The following is a 9,389-nucleotide window of genomic DNA, read 5'->3' as shown; positions in this document are numbered from 1 at the left end:
ATTGGCCGCAGAGCTCCGTTTGGCCAGGGGAACCGGAGCGGGGAGCCTGCCCGTCCTCCGCCTGCTCCCTGGCCTTCCCAAATTGGGGGGGGAAAGGGGTTTTCAGAAGTTTTGCTGTGCCCCGCGAGCTCCCAACGGCACCTCGCCTTCCCCCGCGCCGCCGACGGGCAGACGGGGGGGCGGGGCCGGGCTGCACCCTGCCCCTCAGACCCCGCCCCTCGGGCCCCGCCCCGCCGCTGCCGCCCCGCCCCGCCGAGTTTTCCGAGCCGCCGGCCGTCCCGGCCCGACGGCGATTGGCGGGGGCGGCGGGCGGCAGCCAATGGGCGCGGCGGAACGCGCATGTCGCTGTCCCGGGCGCGGGGCGGCGGAGCCCCATTAGGGCGGGGAGCGGGAGAGGGGCTCGGCCACTCGCGGCGGGGCGGCGGAGGCTGCCGGCGGCAGAGGAGGCTCCGGGCGGGCGGTCCGTCCTCTCCGCGGCGCTCCTGGAGATGCGCGTCTCCCGCCGGCGCTGACTCCGCAGGGCAGAGCCGGGCACCCGCCTCCCCCGCCGTCGATGTGACGGACCCTGCCGCCGCTCGCCGACCGGGAATACGTCGCCGTGGTTCTGCCGCGCTGCGGGGAGGGTAAGTGGCTTCACCCCGCGGGGGAGGCTGGCGGGTGCCAGCCTGCAGGGACGCGGCGGGACGCCCGGCGGGTTTGGCGGAGCGCCGTCCGCAGCCGGGACCGTGCTGCTGGCGGCACCGGCGGAGCCTGTCCCGCGGCATCCCGCTCTGCGGCGGGGGTCCTGCGCCCCGCCCGGGGTTTGCGTCGCCGGGAGGCGCCTGTAAAGAGCCGCCCGAACCCAGAGCCGGCACTCATCGGTGCCGCTGGAGTAGCGCCGTCCTGCACGGAGTTCTTGGACGGGGGCTGCGGGCTCGGGGGGTCCCACTGAGCCCCGCGGGGGCTGTCGGGGGCGGGGGGGGGGGAATGGCGCGGCGCCGGCTCGGTGCGCCTGGCGGAGCGGGAGGCGCGGCGGGCCGGGGCCGCTGGTCTGAGTGAGGATCCAGATGCAGGAGCTCAGCTGTTGCCTGTCAGTGGGGTGACAACTGGTCTCTTCCAGGCAGCCGCCGCCTTCTCCCTTCTCCTCAGCGCAGTGTCCGTGATGGGCACCCTCCTGCCCCGAGCGGGGCACTCGTAGGGAAGGGGGGGACCTCGGTCTGCTACCCCGGCGCATCTTGCGGGCTGTCCGCTGCGAGCGCGTTGTGTTGCTGGGGGGTTAACCACCACCCACCCCCCCACCCCCCCTCGGCAGCGCCTGAGGTGCAGCACGTACCTAGCCGAACTATGTATTTTTTTCTTTCTTCCATGAGGAGAGCCCTGGAAGGGCGACGGACGCCCCCCCGAGCCCCTTCTCCCAGAATATTTACTCCCACCGGGGGGTTTCAAACTCCAGCAGCCACCATTTATCATCCGTCCGGGCTGGGCTGAGTCCAGGGCGCCTTCGTTGTGGTCCAAGCCTGGTCTGGCCTCGGACAGGCATCTGTCATTGTACCCCAGCGGGGTGGCCGAGGAAAGCAAAATAAAGCACTCGCCAGTACCGGTGTTTCTAAATGCCATCAACTGGAGACCCAGGGAACGCAGCGGGGGATGTTTTACAAGCTCTCTGAGAAATGTTTATACAGAGGATTTAAAGGTTAACAATGCATATTCCCTACATGCTAAAACCTAAAAGGTGGCAAAAATAAACGGCTAGTATTACTGCCGGCGAAATTCCCTGTTTTCGTTGTTTAGCTGGTAACCGAGGTCTTTAAACTGCCTGGTTTTGCATGCGAACTCGGAATGACTGTTGAGATTTTCTTGCAGGATGTGGTTTTTTCCCCCTTTAGCTCTAATTATTACTATTTCTAGGAGGAGTTGTTGTTATTTGTATTGCCTCTCTACAGCACCAGTATATCACAGTGGCCAGGTTTCCATCCCAAAATGTCAGCAGGTCAGAGCAGGCTTGGAAAGGGAATGAAGGGGAGAGGAGAGCAGTTACTCTGACTGCAGTGACAGATTCTTTCATTTCTCACTGCAGAGCCCCGGATGAGCTGGGCTGGTGCAGTTCTGCCAACAACACAGTTAATTGTGTCCTGTAAATCAAGGTCCATGGAGCTGCTCTCTTTCTGTATAACAAAAGGTTTTGTAATGAGTAAGCCCAGATCAGTCATATAAAAATTTTAACATCGACTGGGCAAGGTGTGTGTGTGGGGACCTTACAGGGTTAATAGCTAAACTATTAAGATTGGAGTCAGATGTGGGTAAAAGCAACAGGAGAGTCTGGTTTTTCCTAATATCCTGTAGTATGATAACTCTGAAGAAGGTAATTGTTTAAAAAAAAAAATCTGTTTCAGTTTAAGATATATTAAGCAAGAAGAACCTTACATAAACATCAGAATCCTTTTCTTGTTTGGAAAGGCAAGAAATGGCTAGAAATGTCATCTGAACTTAAAAGTGAAAGATTACAAACTATGCGTGGATTTCCATGCATATGTGCAATAATGTTATTAATTTCATTTTTAACTAGCTTATTCTATGTCTTAGGGGGATTGGGGCATTTCATTTCACTCGGGCTTTTGGCAAAAAGGCTTCTGTGTTTTGTTTTGTTTTTTTCCTAGCAAACGAATTCTTTCTAATATTTATGAAGATGTTTAGAATACAGGAGTAGGAGATAGCAAGTGTCTTCCAAAGAAGGAGAAAGGGGGGTGTGGGGACCCAGGTTTTACTTACATATATAATAAGTTGGGAATGTAAATTTGTATGTAAGGAGGAGATCTGAAGAATGACTTGGCACGCTAATGACCTGGCTTTTCAGAACTTCAAGAGTTTGGTCTGTCTCCCCCTATGGTTATAATAGAGATTAAATGCATTTGGCATATTAAATTAATTAGCATATGAAAATCAGATGGTTTTTACTTTGTCATTGTTTTCCCGTGAAACTTTTCTATGCTAATGAACGTCTACATTTTACGGAGTAATTTAAATGGTTTTGGTTCATATTATGTCTTTGCAGATTGCTTTGACCCTTTCTAATGCTGCAGCCTTTGTATCCTGGCCTAAAAGTCCTTTCCCTTGGTAATATGGATCTTGTGTAATATATGGTCAACAGCAGCTATACTCAGCCTCTAAGAGAACAGACCGAGAGCTGCACTTAAATTTAAAGCCTCTGTTTGCTTGGATGCTGTGTCTTGTGCATTCCAGAGTTAATTGTATGTCCAGTGGTGAAGTCCATTTAAAACAAACAAGCTGGGTTTTGTTTCTGTTTTCTGCTGCTACCTTATCCTAAAGTAAAGAGATCCCTGCTGTTGGGGTATAAACATGCTCTGAAACATTACTTTTTTTTAATATAATGACAAAGTGTCATTTCTGTTTCTGGGAAAATTGTTATATAATATTGCATTAGGAATACTTGATTACGAGATGGGTGCGTAATGACCAAGTGGCTTATATCAAGATTCAGTTTACCCCCTTGTATTAAGGCTTAAGCTTCAGTTTGGCCAGCCTAGTTTTCTGCTTATGCTATTTAAACAGAGGTAAACTTGAGGTTAGCTCTAGTCATTAGTATATGCTTGGTGTAAGCCATGCATGCTTAGGTCCTGCTCCTGGAAATGTTTACAGAAATGAGTAGCTTTTACTTGTGTGCTTAAATTGTTTGGATTAGGAGTTGTATAATGGGAAGAACCAGCTTGGAAGGATACAGCACAGCTATTGCTCGTCTTTCCCCCTCCCACCTTATGGCTGAAGAACGATGGGAAGAAACATGTTTTGCAAGTAATAGCACACTCAAGTCGTAACATTTCTGGCAGAAATTCCCAGATAGACTATCAGATCACAATTTGCCAAAATTATGTGGTTTTTTACAGAAACAATTCATTGGCTGCTGGTTCACTGTCAAAGGTTATTTCCAGTTACTGAAAAAAATTTCACAAGTGGTCTGCTATAGCTCTTCCTCTTTGTATTTCGCTTATGTTGTGCACTAAATACATTATACTTTTTTGGCAAAACTAAGTGAGCAAATGACTTTTCAGCACAAACTGACAATACTTCTCAAGCATGTTCTTGTGCAAGGAGGTTTTTTAAATGTACGAAATGAATGAAGTGCTTAGATACACGAGGTATGAGCCAATACAAACATTTTTAGTATTTTTAAATTATCTGTAAACAACAGCTTTTTGCTAGTTTACCTTTTCCTGGAACTCTGCCTGGAAGGCTAACTCCTTAAAAGTTCTTAAATTTAACCATGAGATTGGTGAGTTGCTTTTTTCAAGATAATTTTGAACCTATCAAGCTCAGTGTTTCTTCTAACTAGTAAACCTGGAGTAGACAATCTCTCAGGCGGGCCTTTCATTTCCGGTGGGTTACACATCTACAAAAGTTAGAACTGTGTTATTTCAGTTGTTCTGTACCAAAGTCAGGTACTCCTGTCTAAGGCTTGTGTTTGAAACACTGATTTATAGTGCCTGATAGCTCTCGCTGTTCTGTCTTGTGTGCTTCTCTCCTTCATTTTCCTTCTCTTCCCCCCCACCCCTTACTCTTTAGTTCTGCGGAGTTGGCAATAAGGTGATAAGAGTATTATGGAGTGTAGGTTTATATCTATAACAGTTTTATTCAGTTGCCCCTCTTTTGTCAAAGCAGATCCCACAGCTTGCAATTACGGTCTTTGACTTTAGTAACAATTTCAGGTTTTTGAAATGTTTCCAGTTACACACAATATTGGCTTCATGGAGCAGCTGCATGCCTAAAAAGCATTTCCAACTGCCATCCAAATATTTCAGTATGATTGCTTTGCTTTTATTTAAAATTTTGTTTTCTGTGCTGTTCTTATAACCACCTTTTCGAGCTTGTTTCCTTCTAATCTTGCATCAAGTAGCCCCAATCTTAATATTACATGATTCCAGAACTAGGCTTCTCTGCCGGCAATGTGCCAAATCCATGTCTAATGTTTGTGTTAATGTGGTGTATATGAAAACTGACTTCTCAGTGGATTTGATCACTGATTTGTATAATTGCAACCAGCATGATTAAAAATCTGCATGTCAATATCATGATGCTTATAATAAAACTTACAGATTTTTTTTTTAAGCAGGGTGTAAAAGTAAGGTCCCTTACATTTTCTTAAAGGGAGTCTTCATTGTCCAAACACCTTCTTTTATTAAGGTGTTTGAGTGTTCTAAAAAGACAATAAGAACATAGATGCAGTTACAAATATAGCAACATAGGCTACGGACCCTTGCATCCTCTTGTTCTGTAGGAAAGCTGCACCTTCTCTCACCAGTCTTAAAATGACTGAAAAAACTCTTACATGAATCTTTAAACATATCTAGACAGATACTGCTATACTGCTCCTCCAAAGCACACATCTCTTCTGTATTCCCATGCTCCTCATTAGAGCAGTGTAAGCTATGTCTGACATAAGCGCTGTAATTGTTTAGTTTTACCTCTTTTTTTTACCCTCGCCTAATCTCTTCATTAACAAAGTACGCCTGTGACAGAGGTAGCACTAGCTCAGCAAGAGGCTCTGCCGAGGCACCCAGGCACTCTTGCTCAACCCGTTGAGCGCACAGGCTAGTTGGACACTGCCCTCACCCATGGCCCATTTCTGTAGCAACGCAAATGCACAATAACCATGGCACAAATTGAAAAGCTGTCTTGCGCTTTCAAGTGTGGATCAACTTGTCTAACCGCAGTAAAAGCTGACTTGTTTTCAAGTATGTTAAAAATTAGTGCATGATTAGTGAAGATGTCTTTAAGATCTTTTTGTGAGCAAGTGTTACAGTTAATCACCCAGAAGTTCAAAAGCATTTATGTAAAGAAATTACATGTGTTTGTGTTCATACTTTAGGACTAACATATTTTGACTTTATTTCAGCCTCCCTCCAGAAATGTCATCTTTTTGCAGGAATCTGTATTTTCACAGAAAAATAAAAGCTTCAAAGTGTGAATATTCATATACTTTAAAATTAATTCTGTGAAGGCATTGAAGAAATGTCTGAATCTAGTGTATTTGCATCTATATATACACACTGCTAAATGAATTATGCTAGGTCTAGAACCTCACTGGTGAATTGCAGATGTCTTTTGTAAAAGTATACACATGGCTTTCTGAGAGCTTTGAACTGTTTTCTCATGCTTTGCTCATCAGAAAGATCATATGGATAACTTCATTGTGAGAGGCTTTTTTCAGTCTTGTTTGCAAAGCATGGCGGATCTGTGTGATAAATATTGAGTTCCCATTCATCCTAGGACTGAAATGAGTTTGTTCTGTGCATATGGAATATGGGAATAAGATACACAGAGGATATGTTTATATTTAACAAAATTAATAGTATAGAGCGAGTGTAGAGAAACTTACAAGCCTAAACAGCTTGGCAGGCCAATAGCCAATGAATGTCTTAGAGTACTGCCAAACATGTAGAAAGCAGACCAGGCTCTCATCTGTACTGAGGTACCAGAACAGTATGCCGCTTCCAGCCTGGTATGGATGTTGTTACCCAGGATGCAGCTTTGTTCTGTCCTCTCAGCAGCTCAGTGTAGGTTTGGATTTCAGCAGGTATCTACTAGGAGGTACGACCACTGTTCAGGAGAAATGTGAGCTGCCTAAAAAAGCAAGCCATTGTGTTACAGCAGCTCTTCTCTGCAGCTGGGTCCTAGAGTGTGGGTCCCCTTTTGTGGGGCATTGGTGTCTCCTTAGGAGGCTCTGGTGAAGGGAGCCGTGTACCAGGGTGAGGCTGGAGAGAGCATCTGCACGGTAAGAGGGAGCCCTGGGTATTGCTGTTGTGCTCAAGTATGAGCTGCCAAAAAAGCTGTGGAAGTGCTCGCGGTGAAGGATGCGCTGCTGAGTAGTTAGCGAGCTGAGTGGTTGATGGAGCTGTTTGTGAATCCAGTAAAGTCAAGCTTTACCCTCTGACCCTTCATACAGACAATCTGCTTGGACAATCTTTGGGGGGGATTTCAGGTGGTGTGAAGCTGTAGTTCAGTGGTCCAGGCTAATAGCCCATTTCTTTCGCAATATATGATTTTCCAGTTATATAAAACTTATGGTTTCATGCAAGAACAGCTCTTATGGTTTTAGAGTAGCTGTTAATATATTGAACTTGGGCAATGCAGGTATTTGATTGAACTGAAGTGACTACAGTGACAAGCAGGCATCTGTTTCATTGCTGCAGGTTTATTGCTTTTCAGATTACTTTGTAAAATCTCCCGACACTCAGAGCTCTTCTGTCTAGTTCTGAATCTGACACCTTTTAGGCTATAATTTTGGTAGGTTAGTTTTTAATGTCTCCCTGTCTGTCTCTGTCTCCTTGTAGCTGTGTATAAACCTTTTCGAGCTATTAATTGATGTCTCATTAACCTGGAGCTGATGGAGGTACTGATTTGATGAGGAGACTTTGACCGTGGCGTAGTAGCGCAAAAGTGTACTTGGTGGCCTTATTTTAGGAATTGAGGTGATACCAGGCTCCTGTTCATTTAAGGCTTTTTTTAACATTGATGTGTAAGTCAGTGTTTGACACCTAAATACTAACTCCAAAACACACAAAGTTGGATATTCAAGAGCATATATGTCTGTTCTTGGCTATCTTTCCACCTTCCCATGGCCTCTGGAAGGACACTAATGCTTTGAAAGAACAGGTCTCATGAAGATCAGCAGGTATATCTTGAATTATGCAACACTTTGTCTGCAGGTAGAAGTCATCCCCCTTCACGCAGTTCTGTGCATTTTTACCTTCTTCCTGCTTTGTTGCATACTGAATCAGTATTTAATGCAGTTTTGGGAAGAGAATCTAGAGTTGTTTTTAAAAGGAAACTGCCAGTACATCTTCCTACTAGAGTGCAAGGGGAGACTTAAAAACCAGTATATGAGCTGTGACACTGGTTGTGCACTTGAGTGAAGATGGGGGAAGAGCATCTCCAAACAGGCAGTAATATTATGTCAGTATTGGACTCTTAATGGAGTATGAGTGCCTTTGATCTTGCATTACTATGGTATATAAACCTGATAAAATAATTAATAAGTCTGTATTCATTCTGTAGAATACTCAAGCTATTACCCTTGCACTGTTGCTTAGTTGTGCTGGCACAGCTTGAGCAGGCATGTGGAGATGCTCACCAGGGTGGTGAAAGAGGAGCTTCCTGCTCCATGTGCTGCTATGCAAAAAAAAAAAAACCCATAAAGCTGTAGCTTCTGTTGTGCTATAGGTCCAAACCATTAAGTGCTTTTGTCACCTATAAATCATCTAGTACTTTGTCTGACTTGAATTCCAGTCACAAGTGTTGCTCTTTCTAACTATGGTAATGTTAGTTGTCTGGATGATCCTGAAGGGTTTTGGAAGATCGTCTATTTGAGCTTGGGTATGAGTGATGGTTAGGCACCATTTCTAGTTATGGAAATAGTTCAGACCTCCCCACCTTCCCAATTTCTAGGAATGGAACATCTGCATCCTTCCCAAAGAAAATGGCCTCCTCATTTTATAGAATAACTCTAGGAAAATATAAATCACTGTCTATCAAAAATGCAATATTTATTTCTAAAATTTTATTTTAAAGCTAGTTTAACGACTGGGCTTCTGACTTCTTAATACCAATCCCAGCTCTTCAAAAAAAGACCTTGGATAAGTTGCAAGTTCCCTACCCCCAGTTAGAGCCTCTTTGCCTGCCTTTGCTTGTGTACTCTATCGGTTTCACAGTTCATATACTTGTGTTTTTTTTAAAATCTCCCCCTGCACTCTGGTGGGAAACATGTTTGCAGTTTCCTTTTAAACACACAAGGCTTGATTCTCCTCTCACAATGGCATAAATTGTGAAGAACTGCACTGAAATCAATGGAAGTAAAGACATGTAAAATGGGGTGAGAGAAGAGCTCAGCCTCTGGTTTCTATTTTAAGTGAGTCTGGTTAACCTAAAATTGTTCAATGTGCCACTGTGACTTTAGTTTGTAGATACCAGTTGCTATGCTTGTTTCTCTTCATACATAATGTTTCATTTTCATATATAATATGTCACAGCTAGTACCCCTAATCATGATGCACGTTTCTTTCATTTAATACTTCAGTACTACTACATCAATTTTGGTAGCTAGTAAGCAATATGCATGGTAAAGTACTTACCTTACTAGGGTCAGATCCTACAAAAAGTGGGGTGTAGCTGTGCTCCTGTGCAAGTCACGAAGGAAGGAAGCCTGGATTGGCTCTATCCATACAACTTAAACTTTCTTTGTGGTTTTCTATGGCTTTAGTAGTTCTAATCTGTGAATCTTGTTCCTTCTAATTCAGGTTCAAGATACTAATTCTACATAAATAAAACTTTCTTGGTTATTGTTGGTTTTCCTGTGCTTGCAAAGTGTTCGGCTCCATTCTTATGTTTTGTACATACTC

General features: G+C 44.8%; 1 protein-coding gene across 1 annotated transcript in view; it reads left to right on the top strand.

Moving 5' to 3' along the window:
• Positions 1 to 321: 321 nt before the first annotated feature.
• Positions 322 to 9,389, top strand: part of PRICKLE1 (prickle planar cell polarity protein 1) — a 67,107-nt gene continuing 58,039 nt past the window's right edge. The window contains exon 1 of the mRNA XM_054810788.1: positions 322 to 623. The gene's annotated coding sequence lies outside the window, so the exon portion shown is untranslated. The remainder of the gene's footprint in view (positions 624 to 9,389) is intronic.

The sequence above is a fragment of the Grus americana genome, chromosome 1 (genome assembly GCF_028858705.1).
Source record: "Grus americana isolate bGruAme1 chromosome 1, bGruAme1.mat, whole genome shotgun sequence".
Lineage (NCBI taxonomy): Eukaryota > Metazoa > Chordata > Aves > Gruiformes > Gruidae > Grus > Grus americana.
This window is presented reverse-complemented; position numbering and strand designations above follow the sequence as displayed.